Source organism: Phyllostomus discolor, chromosome 1 (assembly GCF_004126475.2).
Source record: "Phyllostomus discolor isolate MPI-MPIP mPhyDis1 chromosome 1, mPhyDis1.pri.v3, whole genome shotgun sequence".
Taxonomy (NCBI): domain Eukaryota; kingdom Metazoa; phylum Chordata; class Mammalia; order Chiroptera; family Phyllostomidae; genus Phyllostomus; species Phyllostomus discolor.
Genome location: NC_040903.2, coordinates 125,917,557 through 125,931,881, shown reverse-complemented (window position 1 = coordinate 125,931,881; position 14,325 = coordinate 125,917,557). Strand labels below are relative to the sequence as shown.

Below are 14,325 nucleotides of genomic sequence, written 5' to 3'. Positions count from 1 at the left end.
AGCCGGGGCAGATTTTTATTTTTATTTCAAAGGAATATATGAAATAATGGTGTTATTTTATAATATATATCTTAGTTTAATAAATTATGTATAAAATTTAGAAGGAGTTTTTAATGTTAGGTAGGTCTGTATGTTAATTGTGCTTGATATTAAGTCACAAGTTTATTTTTACCTAAAAATTCACTTTTCTTCATTCAGAAAGTAATGTTCTCTGTTACTCTTATTGTACCTTGTCTATTAATTTTAATACTATGCTAGATTGAGTTATTGTTCTTAATTATCTTGTTTTCCTCTCAGTAAGCACTAAAAAGTGTGTGTAATTTATTCCAATGCAGAACACATTAATTAACCTACACCTATAACATGCTGCCAGGATTATATTTACAAACCTGATCATTGCTGTGTGAATTGCCAAACCTGACATTAAAATTAGCCTTGGCCAAGTGACTTGCTAGGACAACGGAATGTGAGTAGAGATGATACATTTTTAAGTTTCATTGCCCTTTTTTGTCATTGCCGTTCTTCCCTCTGCAACAACAGGTAATCATCCAGCTGAGGGGGCCTCCTCCATTCTGGGTCCCAGAATAACTACTTTTGTACATATTGGCAACTGACACACAACAAACATAAAACCCAAGCATGGTATAATCTTGTGTGTAATTCACCGAGATTTGGGGGTTGCTTGATTCTACAGAATAATTAATTTAATTTTATTTTTTATTAAATTTATTGGGGCAATATTGGTTAACAAAATTATATAGGTTTTAACTATACAATTCTATGATATATCATCTATATATTGCACTGTGTACCCACCACCAAAAGTCAAATATCCTTCCATCACCATACCTTTGATTCTCTTTACCCTTTACTACCTCTCCACCCCCTTCCCAATAGTAACCACCACTGACTGTTGTCTATGTCTGTGAGTTTTTGCTTGTTTGTTTTTTTTGTGTGTTTATTTGTTGCTTTCAGTTTTATATGTCACATATCAATGAGTGAAATGGTTCCTTTTCTGCCTGACTTATTTTGCTTAGCATAATATTCTTAAGATTCATCCATGTTGTCACACGTAATAGTATTTTATCTTCTTTTATGGCTGAGTATTAATTTTTAAAAATGGACTAATGTGAGTATATTTAATAAATGTCTACTTTTTGCCAGACATTTTTAGGATGCTGAAATAGAGCTGTTAGCATGACTGGGATCCTTGGCCCCCTTTCATAGAGCTTACATTCTTGAAGACAAAAAAAAAAAAAAAAACAGGTAAATTAATAAAAGAAAAGATAGTTTTAGAGAGTGGTAAGTACTATTGACAATATATAACAATTGGTCTTTGGAACTGGGTAGTTCGAGGACTTAAGTATGACTATTAAGAAAGCATGTCTAAGGGACATGAATTTTGAGCTAAAATCTGAATAACAAGAAGAAACTAACAATATGAGGATCTGAGAGCCCAAGTTTCTAGGCAGGATTTGGAGAAAACCTAGAAGTGAAAGAAGGAATAGGGCACATTAATAGAACAGAAACAAATGCAGTATACATGGCATGTAATAAGCTAGGGAGGCAATGGCGGAAGGTATACTTGAGGATGTGGCAGAGGCCAAGTAACATAATGCCTTGTTGAGAATAGATTGCAAATTAAATAGATTGTGTAGTCAATTCTTTGGTGAGTCTACAGTAATCAACCCACAACTGTAACAGGCTGTCAATACATCATATATCAATGATATCATTGACAAAGCAGATTTTGATATCATTAATTTTATCCATTTGATTTATAGTTTCCTGGCTCATTCATGATGTCTTCATTTTTCTTGCAAGCTTTGGCCTTTGTACCTTAGGCTACGGCAAAGATGTTGACTAGGGGATCCCTCTAACGCTGGAGTGCATATTGACCCTTCTGTCAATATCCTCTTTCTCACTCCACACTGCAGGTCAGTCTAATCCCACTTCCAGGGACCTTCTCACCAACTCCCCCCTGCCCAGTTAGCTAGTATGCCTGATGACTGTGCCCTCATTTTCTAAGAAGAGCATACAAATGCTGTCCTATTTTCTTTTTTCTTAAAATATTCTCAGTCAACTGTAGTTTTACTCCGAAGGGCATTCTATATTTAAATGGTGGAGAATTCATGTCCAAGTTAATGCTAGAATCAGTTATTTAAAAAATAACTAGTAGGCATCAATCTTGTCTTCTGTGTAGTTATGATAAATTTAAAATGTGTCTCTAACATTTTCCTGAAAATGAGAAACCAATTTCCTATAATTTAGGTTATGAACATAGCTAAAACTAAGGTAAGAGTTGTGTAATTAATTGCAAAATGTTAAGATTTTTTTCTCAAAAATATCTGGATTTGGTGTAAAAAATTGTGTCCTCATGTGTAGCCTTTGGAGATTTATTTAATAGTCTTAAGTAATTTTTATCCTCCAATATTTATGTCATTCAAAAATACATGTACTAGAAACTAAAAATTCAAGGCTAGATAGTATTTATGTGGAAAAGCATAATTAGACTAGAGAATTATTTTAGAATTAAAGATCTATGTCAGTAAAATTGACACATTTGATTCATTATATATATTAATAAGATAGGAGATGCAGATGAAAAGCTCAGCTCAGTGCCTGAGTTATTATTGTTATTTCTTTTAAATAGTAATATTGCATTTTCTCTGCCTACTCTAGAATATTTTTATCATGCTGAATATCTCAGTCTGAGAATTCATCACATTGTATTCTATATTTTATGTAAAGATTTAAGTGGGAATTAAACAGATACTGAATTTCATACATATTTTGGCTACAAAAACATTTATTGGTTGACAGATATAGTATATCTGGCCAAATATTCTTTAATACATTTTTTTTAATCGAGTGATTTGGTGTAAAATTGAATAGAAATTTCTATCTAGTTCTGGTCCTACTGAGGATGTACTTTCACATTAATTCCTATTCTTTGGCTAGATGCCTCCTACTGGCAAGAAATACAGCATGGCCTGTGTACACCCGCAAAATAGAGATTCCAAGTGCTAGATGGAAATGTTTGATATCTGGCACCTGGGGCTTTTAGGATTTGACTCTACCATGTTTCATTTTAATCTGCAATATTCCAAATCATCAGATGCATTTTACTTGCATATTTCTATTTACCTTAAATATTCACTTTACCTGAAATGCATCTTATTATATGTAATGATAATTTTTGTGACATAAATACATTTTCTTTTTTTTAAGATTTTATTTATTTATTTTTAGAAAGGGAAGGGAGGGAGAGAGAGACAGAGAAACTTCAATATGCGGTTGCTGGGGGGTTATGGCCTGAAACCCAGGCATGTACCCTGGCTGCAAATTGAACCTGGGACACTTTGGTTCCCAGCCCCGAGCTCAATCCACTGAGCTAAGCCAGCCAGGACAATACATTTTCTAATGTATTAGTTTATAATAAAAGTTTACTTGGAAGTTTACAATAAAATATACTTGGAACATTGAAGAATTAACACAAAACCCAAGCATATTTAGCAGTCTGTGTCTGACTCAGGAAAGCAAATGTATGGAGGATGAATTTGATTCAATTAGGATAAAGGGAGAACTGTTATCATCTGTGAAAACATGTGTGCTAGGTACTCCCTCCTGATGGAGATAAACATGGTAATTAGTTCTTCAAGGAAAAGGATTGCTGTAAGCAGATATAAAACTAGAATGCTATTACTTTTGAAGCTTATAGGCAACCCAAGGCTTTTTTAGATCACTGTTTCCTGTGGGTTGCTGATGCAGTTCAGTTAATGTGCTATCTTACATTTGCATCATCGTGTAAACAGGTACAAAGGATGGCTATGAGGAACTAACTGGCTTGGAGTTTTAAAAGAAAAGAGAATTGTGTAGAAAAGTCACTTTGGGAGAGCAATGCCTTTCTTTTATTTCTTAAAGAAAGGGTGTTTCTTTTATCTATTTTAATTGGATTTATTGGGTGACATTGGTTAATAAAATTATAGAGGTTTCAGGGCACTTCTATAATACATAATTTGTATATTGCATTGTGTGTTCACCACCCCCAAGAAAGTCTCCTTCCATCACCATCCATTCCCCTTTTGACCCTCTCTCCCTCCCCAACCCCCTTTCCTTCTGGTAATCACTATACTGTTGTCTGTCTATGAGATCGATTCTTTTTCACGTGAGTGGCAACTGACAGCATCTAAGCCTCACCCTTTCCTTTCTGTGAGGGGTATAGCAAGCACAAGTCAGGCTCACAGTGTGAAAAAGAGGGAGTTCTATACCTACACCTTCTTCTTTTCAAACTTTAGTTCTCTGCCATGATTGCTCATTAATTAAACCCAACAGGAAGTCAAGGGGCATGCAAAGTCTTGGATGTGATCCATACAGGTCAGGTAACCTGGCAGAGGATAGGACGAAGACACATTGGCTCTGGAAGAGAACAAAATAAACTTAGCAAATTTATCCTCAGAATATTTAGATATTATTACTTTATATTCTGAGCTGTTTGGTAATAATAATATGTCTGAAATAATGTTTTGTTATGCAGAATGATTTGTGCTAATACAGTGCTACTATAATTATAATTTGTGTTTGTGTTTAAATGCATACCTATATGTCAATACATTTTGTGTGTATGGGACAACATATAAAAAAGACAGAACTAGAGAAGAAAAAAATCACCTCTCACTCTCAACACTACTTTCTCATTGTAGTATTCCCCTGGTGTTCTGCATACTTTTTTCTCATAATCTTTGGTTAAGCTTTTTAAATGGGTTTACATCCTTTGGTAAATTTTAAAGTTTACATTCCTTCCAATTATTTTCTATTCTTCAAATTTATCATTATGGGTCATCAAAGTATATGGCATATATATGTATATGTATATATAATATATATTATACATTGTTTTTATTTCTAATCTATACAAATATACATAAATACATGAGTATATATTTATTTATGTAACTGCTTTGACATTCTTACTTATTTCTAATGTAAACTTTACCTGATAAACAAATTGCTAATTATTTCCAATGACATTTAACTTTTGTTTAATAATTTGTAGATGGATATAAACACATTTCAATTTATTTGCTTTTTAGGTTAATTGGAAGACTGCACAATTAATCTTTAACATGTGTCTTATTTAAACAATTGTTCCTTTCTGTTTGTGCTGTTTGTTCACAGGATGCTTAACATAATTTATCTAATCCAAAATCACTTCCTTAGTATTTCATTTAAAATGTTAATGCTCTTTCTTCCACTTCTGTTGAAACAGGGATCTAAGGAGTATTGGCTTTAATACTAGCCAGCATAAGTCTTTTTTCAATTGCTCCTAACTGAGACAGTATTTTTTTTACATTATTGCCACTTGCTCCTGCCTTATGATCAGATCATCTCTGACACTATTCCAACAACTAATGCCCTTCCCTGTAAGACGTGGCTTTACTAAGGAAACAACAATGTCGTTTTAAAGTTCGGGTATGGTGTACATTCAGTTATTTTTCACTCTCACCAGTTCCCAAAATTTAAGTGCTTAAGTCCTCAGACCAACAAAGGAATAGTGAGGGAAGATTTTGAAATATCCAGTCTAGGAGATATTTAAGAAGAGCATAGAATGACAGCTTTCTCTCATGTAGGTATATTCATGCTTAAAATATAGCTATTCATTTTCATTCTTTTTAAGAAAGTATATATATTTTTGTCAATTGTTTAGGATATTTTTAAAGTAATGATAATTTAAGAGGGAGATAATTATAGACAGCAAGTATTTACACATAAAAATGGTAAAAGCCTTATGAAGTGATAGCATATTTTTTCAGTCCTAGGATAGTACTGGTAAATTCAAAGGTCTTTTAGAGTTTAGAAATCATTCAGAGGTAAGCTTATCATAACCATTTAAATGATTTTCATTTTATTTATTTTCTAGGTATGGATCCTTTGGTGACAGTTCCCCAAAGGAACTGTGATTGAATTCAGATTTCTCACAGCAAAAGTCTGAAAGTAGTTTTAAATACATTACTGGGCAGTATTCAAGGAGTACTGTGAATGTACAAAGTGTACTATTTTTGAAATCTTACTTTCAAAACAACAATAAATAATGAAGGAGGCTATGCATGCCTCAGAGGGTATATGGCATATATCTGAACTTTTGTTTCAATGTTGCTTTGAACTTAACACTGTTCTTAAAAATAAAGTATTTAAAATAAAAAGAACAATTATAGTTAAAAATTAAAAAAAATATATAGACACCATAAATATTACAAGCTTTTTCTCATTGGATTAGGCAGTAACTGGCACAGATAGGTGCGATCCAGGTTGTAACCTCGGGTCTGCTGTGCTGGGCAAATGGATGGGAGTCTGACTCTTGGAATAATAACGCCTGACAAAGAAGTGAATGCACGGTACTATGCAATAATTTAAACATTGTCCCAATTAAAATGACTTAAATTTGCTTGAAAGCATATAAAATTTTTACAAAGTAAGTGAAAAATAAACATATTTGGCTAGCACTACCAGATAGTGAAACAACATGCTATGAATCTATGAAACTTAAAATTATTAAATTTTGGAGAGGAGATAATATTAAATATAAATCAACTGCATAAAATTCTAAAAATAGACATACATGCTAGACTTCAGTTTATGATAAAGATAGTAAGTAAAAGGTGGCTTACAGAGTATAGTTTGTGCTGTTGAGATCAATTGGGCAACTTACTAGCAAAATACCCAAAAATATATAGGTTGAAAAAAGTAGAAAAAAATAAGTTTACAGTTGTTCAGATGGAAAACTATTCAATAATTAATGAATAATTGTGCAGAACAAACTCTGTGTTTCATGGACTCACAGCTGTAAAACTTTTTGGCCACCTCTGTATACATAAATGTATATCTTATATTTATATGAAAATAAATTCTATATGAATTAAATATTTCAACAAAAAGCCATAAAATTTCACAAAGAATGAACACATGTTCAGAGAATGAGAAATCATTTCCAACCTAGATATATAACCAGAAAGCATGAAGATAATTCTTGATAAATTTGATTACATATATAACATTTTGAATGGAAATAATATATGAGTTAAAAAGCAAGATATAATATTAAGTAAAATATTTGAAATGTATATATGGCAGAAAGATATTTGTTCCCTTTAATATTATCTGTAAAAAATTTAAACCAAGCAATTAAGAAAAGATAAATTTCACATTACATAATAGATATAGGAATTAAAAATGCAATTTATAAAAAAGACTAGCCAATCACACATGACTATATGAGATATTGTAAACCATATATATTTTTAAAAAATATGTAGCTCTGAGTAACCAGCATTAAAATAGAAGAGAAATATATTTGAATTATTCTATGTGTTCTATTTTGTTTCTTCTTTCTTTCTTTATACCTCTTTTATATTGAGTTTAAAATAATGTGCAAATAAGTTAATTGAACTAATGAGAATTTAGCAGATTGCAAGGATATACATTAAATATGTAAACAAAAATATATATGTACTATTAATGAACATATGAACAATAATATAAAATAATGCCTCATACTATAAAGTAGTTCATGCATAATAATTAGTATAATGCCATCATAAGATATACTTTACATTATTACTATTATAGTATTTTTAGTTTAAAAAAGCATAGCATATGGTATAGTAGAAAGCTTACACAAAAGCATCAAAAACAAGGTCACTGGTTAGATTCCTAGTCAGGGCACATGTGTGGGTTGTGGGCCAGGTCCCCAGTTGGGGGCATGTGAGAGGCAACCAATCAATGTATTGCTCACATATTGATGTTTTTATCCCTCTCTTTCTCCCTCCTTGCCCCTCTCTCTAAAATTAAATAAATAAAATAAAAAAAATTTCAAAGAAACAAAGGAAATTAAAAGGTATGCAATGTAGTGGTAAGTATTGGAGGAAAAATAAAGCATGGGCAGGTCAAAAAGAACAGGAAAATGTTGCTTTCCTGAAAAGCAGTTTACAGAAAGCCAAGGTGAAAATACAAAATTGGAAGGATGCCCATAAAGAGAGGAAATGATCAGTGCAGATATCTGACATTCCAGGCAGAACTCCCTACCACTGAAAAGTTCCAATGACAAAGATGGTTGACATCTAATAAAATCTGTGACTGTTTAAATGGAGAAATATAGAAATTTAATACTTGATTTCAACAATGTTATTATAATTCACTGTGTGTGTGTGTGAGCAGTATAGTCATATTTCAGATTGGGGAAACTCTGTCTTCAACTACCATCTCATCCTCCAAGTTTAGACTGTTAATTACTTCAGTAGATTTGCCTACTTTCAATTTAACACAGTAATCACTATAATAATTGTTAATATAAACTTATTCTGAGGGCAACTAGAACAAAATCCCATGTGTGATGTTTAAATTCTCTCATTTGTAAGTTCAAGTAGATGGTAAAAATGACCAACTATTCCATTAAATTGCTGTAACCTAAGGCAAGCTGTTCTGAGAAAATCACTGAGTGGAAATTAACTACCAAAATAAAGGTGAAGACTTCTTAGGCACGTTTCATTGGATACACATGAGTACATTTGCAGAATTAAGATTAAGTTTTGCAATAACTTAGACCAGTAGAGGCTACAGATCTATATGATATTCCATTTATAATCTCAGAGGCAAAAAATTTATGAGTGTGTCATTTCATTATGTTTGCTGTGCAACCCATGCATTACAAAATATTATATATATATAATTTAGAAATTGGCTCTGTTGTAAATTTCTGAGCATTTATTTTATAAACTTTATGTATTAGGATTTACCATGAACTTTTGTGATGAAATATTTCTCAAAATTTTTGAGTCCTAGCTTCAGTTGTATATCTTAATTATTATATTTTAATACATATACTTTAAATAATCTATTATTAATAGGATTTTCAGTTTTTACACATGGTAAGTTTTAAGGAAACAAAGTGAAACTAAACAGTCAACTAAAATAAATTAATTTACATGAGATTTGTTATGCATTAACCTTTCTATCCTGAGTTCAGTGTTTACAAGCACCGGGATAACAAGACAGAGCTTCCTTATGCCTCAGACCCTGAGTAGGATGGAGCACTAAACTTATTGAATGCATTCTTTCCATTTCTAGGCCCTTTGTTTGGGTTATGATAATCATCCAGACAGTGTTGCCATTATGAGTTGTAGTGAAAATAGTGGTAATAGTAGTAGTAGTGGTACCCATTTTTGTTTCATCTTAGGCTTCTGATAGAGGGCAGGACATTCTACTTGGGTTCTACTACTGTTTTTGGTAATGGAAGAAGCTTGAATGAAATACTATCTGAAAAATATCAAAAATATGTAACCTGATTTGTAAAAACATTTGTTTTAATATTTTATGTAATTTCCTTCATTTTGATAAAGCCCAAAATCCTTTTGACTCTCAACGCATATGTATAATCAAAGACAAGCTAAAAATCTAGGTGTACTTTCCTCTTTCTTTTAAAGAGGATACAGTACTAAAGCTACACAAAAGCTGAACAGAAATAAGTATAAGTAATCAAATTAAAAAGAACCTATTTTTTCTTAAGATTATAAGAGAAATAGAAAGACAGTATAAAATCAATAGTATAACTTATTCCAAAATCAGGAGAAAAAAAAGAAAGGGAGAATGTGGAGAAGGAAGAAGTGAGGGAGACATGCAAATAAATAACTGACTATGACCTAAGTTTAAAGTGAAAATAGTTTAAGAATATGTATCCTTTGAATAAGTGATATGTTCACCTAACACAAAATTTAAAAATGATAAAATCTAAAATTGTTTCCCTCCCTGACCTAAGCCACTCAATATCTGTACCTGATGGCAACCCAAGGTTTTCTGCTTCCAGAAATATTTTGCACCATACAAAGACACTCACATACATTATATTTTAATTTTCTATACAAAATGTAAAATGTTATGCATATTATAGTTCATTTTATAATTTATATGATACATTTAAATCATATTATTTCAATATAAAAATCATTATTGTAACTGCAAATTTTACATTGTATGAATAATTTATAGCAACTAATTTTGTATTGTTGAATTTTGTTTCAGTTTTTTGCTATTACAAGTAATGTTGCAATGAATGCCTTTGAATATAAGCAAGTCCATACACATGCAGGGGAATCTGTAGATTAAACTCTCAGGAATAAATATGATGAGTTCATATATGAATGAGAATGTATTTATAATTTGAGGGATACTTGTTAAATTGACCTCCACTGGGAATTTTGCCAATTTACTATCTGACTATGCAAAAGATCCAATTAAAAAATACACAGTGACTGAATAACAAAACAAGGCCCTTACTTATGCCCTCTACAAGAGACTCACTTCAGATCAAAAGACTCACACAGACTGAAAGTAAAGGTGTAGAAAAATATTTCAGAAAAATAGGAAAGAAAAAAAAGCTGGGGTAACAATACTTGTATCATACAAAACAGATTTTGAAACAAAGCCTGTAACAAGAGACAAAGAAGGTCTCAGTAATTTCACTTCTGGGTATTTATCTGAAGAAACCCAAAACACTAAATTGAAAAGATGTACACCACCATGTTTATCGCAGCATTATTTACAATAGCTAAGATATGGAATCAAGTTAATTGTTAATCAATAGGCAAGTGGTTTATGAAGTGGTGCATATATACAATGGAATATGCTACAGTCATACCATGTGATCTCACCTATAAGTGGGACCTAATAAAAAACAAACAAACAAACAAGCAAAATAGAACAAGAGACATGGAAATAAAGAACAAACTGACAGTGACCAGAGTGGGGGAGGGGAATAACAGAGGGAAATAAGAGGAAGGCTCAAGTTAAGCAACATGGGTAAATGATCCATAGACAAGGACAATGGTGGGGGGAGTATTGAATGTAGGAGGGGGAGTGGACAGGGCAAGGGAGAGCAATGGGGGAAAAATGGGGACAACTGTAATTGAACAACAATAAAAAATAAAAAAGAATGAAATCTTGCCATCGACCACAACATGATTGGTCCTAGAATGTATTGTGCTGAGTAAAATAAGTAAGACAGAAAAAAGATAAATGCCAGGTCATTTTGCTTATATGTGGAATCTAAAACATAAAATAAATCAACAAGCAGAACAGAAAGAGACTCAGATACCGAGAACATTTTGACAGTTGCCAATAAGTGGGGCTGTTGAGTAAAGAGGTGAAGGGATTAAGAAGTACAAATTGGTAGTTACAAAATAATCATGAGGATGCAAAGTACAGCATAGGAAATACAGTTAATAATATTGTAATACCCATATATGGTGTCAGATGGGTACTGGATTTATTGAAGTGATAACTTCATAAGTTAAATAAATGTCTAATTATGGAGTTGTGAACCTGACACTAATATAACATTGTGCAACTGAAAAATAAAAGACATTTTAAAAATAAGAAAAGAAAATGCATTTTTGACATTCATCTATAAAAGGTTTTTACAAATTATTTACAATTCTATGCTCATTTGAAATGTAAAACTTGATATCTTGATATGTTGTAATTTGCCTTTCTTGTATGACTTGTGAGAATTTCACCCTTCCATGGTCTTAAAAAGCCCTTTATATTTGTTTTTGTCAAGTATTTTAGCCTATTTCATACATTGATTTTTAGATTTTTTGGTTATCACTTTAAAGAAATTTGTGTATATTAAGAAAATTACTTTGTTATTTGTTCTATAAGATAGAACTTTTTGCAGTACTTACAACCATCTTGCCAAAGAGAATTACTTCAATGTATGGTTGATGAAAATTATTAATGTTTAATATTATTATATTTGCATCCTTTAACATGTTAAGAATAACCTTCTCCACTCCAGTATTAGAAATAATAATAAGAACTTCTTGAGTTATTCTAGCACACTTAGTCTTTTTATACAGTGTTACTTTTGAAACATAGGTTCATTTTGTGTAAGTTTTGAGAGGTGAATCCAACTTCTCTTTTTAGATAGTTATGAAGTTATCCCCAAACTATTTATTTATAAGCCAGTTATCTTATTTAAGGCACTACTTCAAATGCATACTAAATCTCATATTTATTTGGGTATATTTTCAAACTTTCTATTCTTCTCTGTTAATTTTTCAGTCTATGTGTTAGTACTACAATATAGTTTTAAAATGTATTTTAATATATTGGAAAAGTAGACTTGTACTACTTTATTAATAATTTTTGAAAAATATTGGTTAATATTGAATTTTCATTTACTCACAGGGATTTTAAAATTAGCCTGATTAGTTTTTAAAAGTTATAATAATAAATTTATAACTTCTCAGCATTTTTGTTGAGATCAAGTGTAGTATCTGTTATCAGTTTAAAGGTTGTAATATAAATTTACATTCTAACATAAGTAGAATTGATGTTACTTATTATTGTTTTTCTACTTAAATAGTTGGAATTATTTCCATTATTATCTACATTTGGAGTGGGGTGTCATGGACACCAGCCCACAGTGTCCATGGCATTATGGATGAGATACGAGACACATTTGTGTGGACTACCAAGTCCTATAGAGGAAAAGGGATGGCACGGCTATCCTCTCAAGGGGAGGGTGCCTTAGAATGGCCTGGCCACTCTTTCAAGAGGAGAGCTCCTTCCTGACCCTTGCCTTGACAGGTTTTTATTGGGTTTCAATTTGCACAAGAATATAGGTAAAGCTCATTAATCATTGTCAGGCAGTAAGGATCAAACAATAAATAGCATACAAAGAACTATGAGGACCTATTCTGAGTCAGGGTCTGTTAGCTAAAGGCCTACAAAACTTTGGTAAACAAACTCATTTCCTGCTTGGACCCTTATCATTTAATTGAGAGCATTCTTAGCAAAGCAGGTTTCATAGGATTTTATGTATTCTTTCTCAGGCCTGATCACTGGGGCAACCCACCCTTTCCAGCAGGACTGTACTGCCCTCTGAAGCCATTGTTTCAGGCTTAAATCAGGCAGGGGAAGTAAGGCCAAGAGATTAGGAGACTTCAAGAGATTAGGAGACTTCTGGCAGACAGGATGAGGACTCAGGCTTTGTCAAAGCCAAGGGATGAGGGTCCATCACTCCCTTTTGCTGTAGCTCCTCAAGTCCTTCCTTGGGGGCCTCCCACGTGATTGTGCCTGTCTTAGGTTGTTCCCTCCTTGGAGAATCCTACCTGTCATTGGCTAACTGACCAAGCATTGGGGCCAGTTATGGATGAAGTAAAAGGAGCAGAAGCAGTGCTCCTACCAGGGAGATAAGCTTTGTCTCCTTAGTGGTTTTTGGTCTGAAGTTTACCCCCTCAGCCTGAGCCATGGGGGGGGGTTACAGCTCCTGAAACCAGGCAGGGTGGCTCCCAACAGTGGAGGATCAATGTTGAGATATATTTATATTTAATATTTGCCTATTTTGTATTATACTAGTTTTTAAACTTGTTATTGCAAGTGGGAATTTTTTACATTATGTCTTTTTAAGTGGTTTCTGTAAATATAATGAAGCCATTTAAAATATTTATTTGTTAAATATTTTGTTATTTTTATATTACTTACTTTAGTTACCATATAAGTTGTTGGATTTCGAAAGTATACAATTTGCAAACAGCATAATAAATACCAAAACTTATTAGGGAATGAGGGAGAAGAAATATGCTCATCCAGTTACAAGTTCAAGTGTGTCCAAGATGCTGAAATGGTACATCTGGAATACACCACAGTCAGGATCAGAAGTCACAAGGAAGCTGAAATAACAGACATCCAGGCATCCTGGTATTTAAAATTTTCAGCAATGTGAATCTAGGATACATTAATATACTCAACACTAAATTGATGTTGTATAATGCAGTCTTGAAAATTTTTCTAACAGTTTAGAATAGATTTGTTTGACATATTACTCTTGATAATCTCCTTATTTTAGACTGCATATATTAAATTTTTATATTAATCTGTAATATATAGAATTGGTATTTTATCAATTATTACATTTCAAAACTACTTTCAGGTGGGTTTTAATTTATAAAATATTCTGAAGAGCAAAATATGATAAATCTATATTTAGCTATAGTTGAATGGACATCACTATATAAACATAGTGCATTTTGAATTGAAGTCATTTAAATAGAGGTGAAGTTAAGTTTTAAGAAATCATTTCAAATTGGTAATATTGAGTAAAGTGAGTATTAGATATTTTGGTTCTTTTTTTGTCAAGTTAACAACTGAACATTCTTCCAGCTTTCATAGTAGAAGATGGAATTTTCAGACACTAGCTTTCCTTGCCTCTCTTATGTCTGGAATACAGGTACCTAATCTGTAGCAGAAATTTTGAGGGGAAAGAATGTA

At 32.1% G+C, this 14,325-nt stretch overlaps 1 pseudogene; it reads left to right on the top strand.

Annotated features, from left to right (window-relative positions):
• The first annotated feature begins 12,290 nt into the window (after nt 1-12,290).
• On the top strand, nt 12,291-12,397 carry LOC114493500 (annotated as a pseudogene).
• The last annotated feature ends 1,928 nt before the right edge of the window (nt 12,398-14,325 follow it).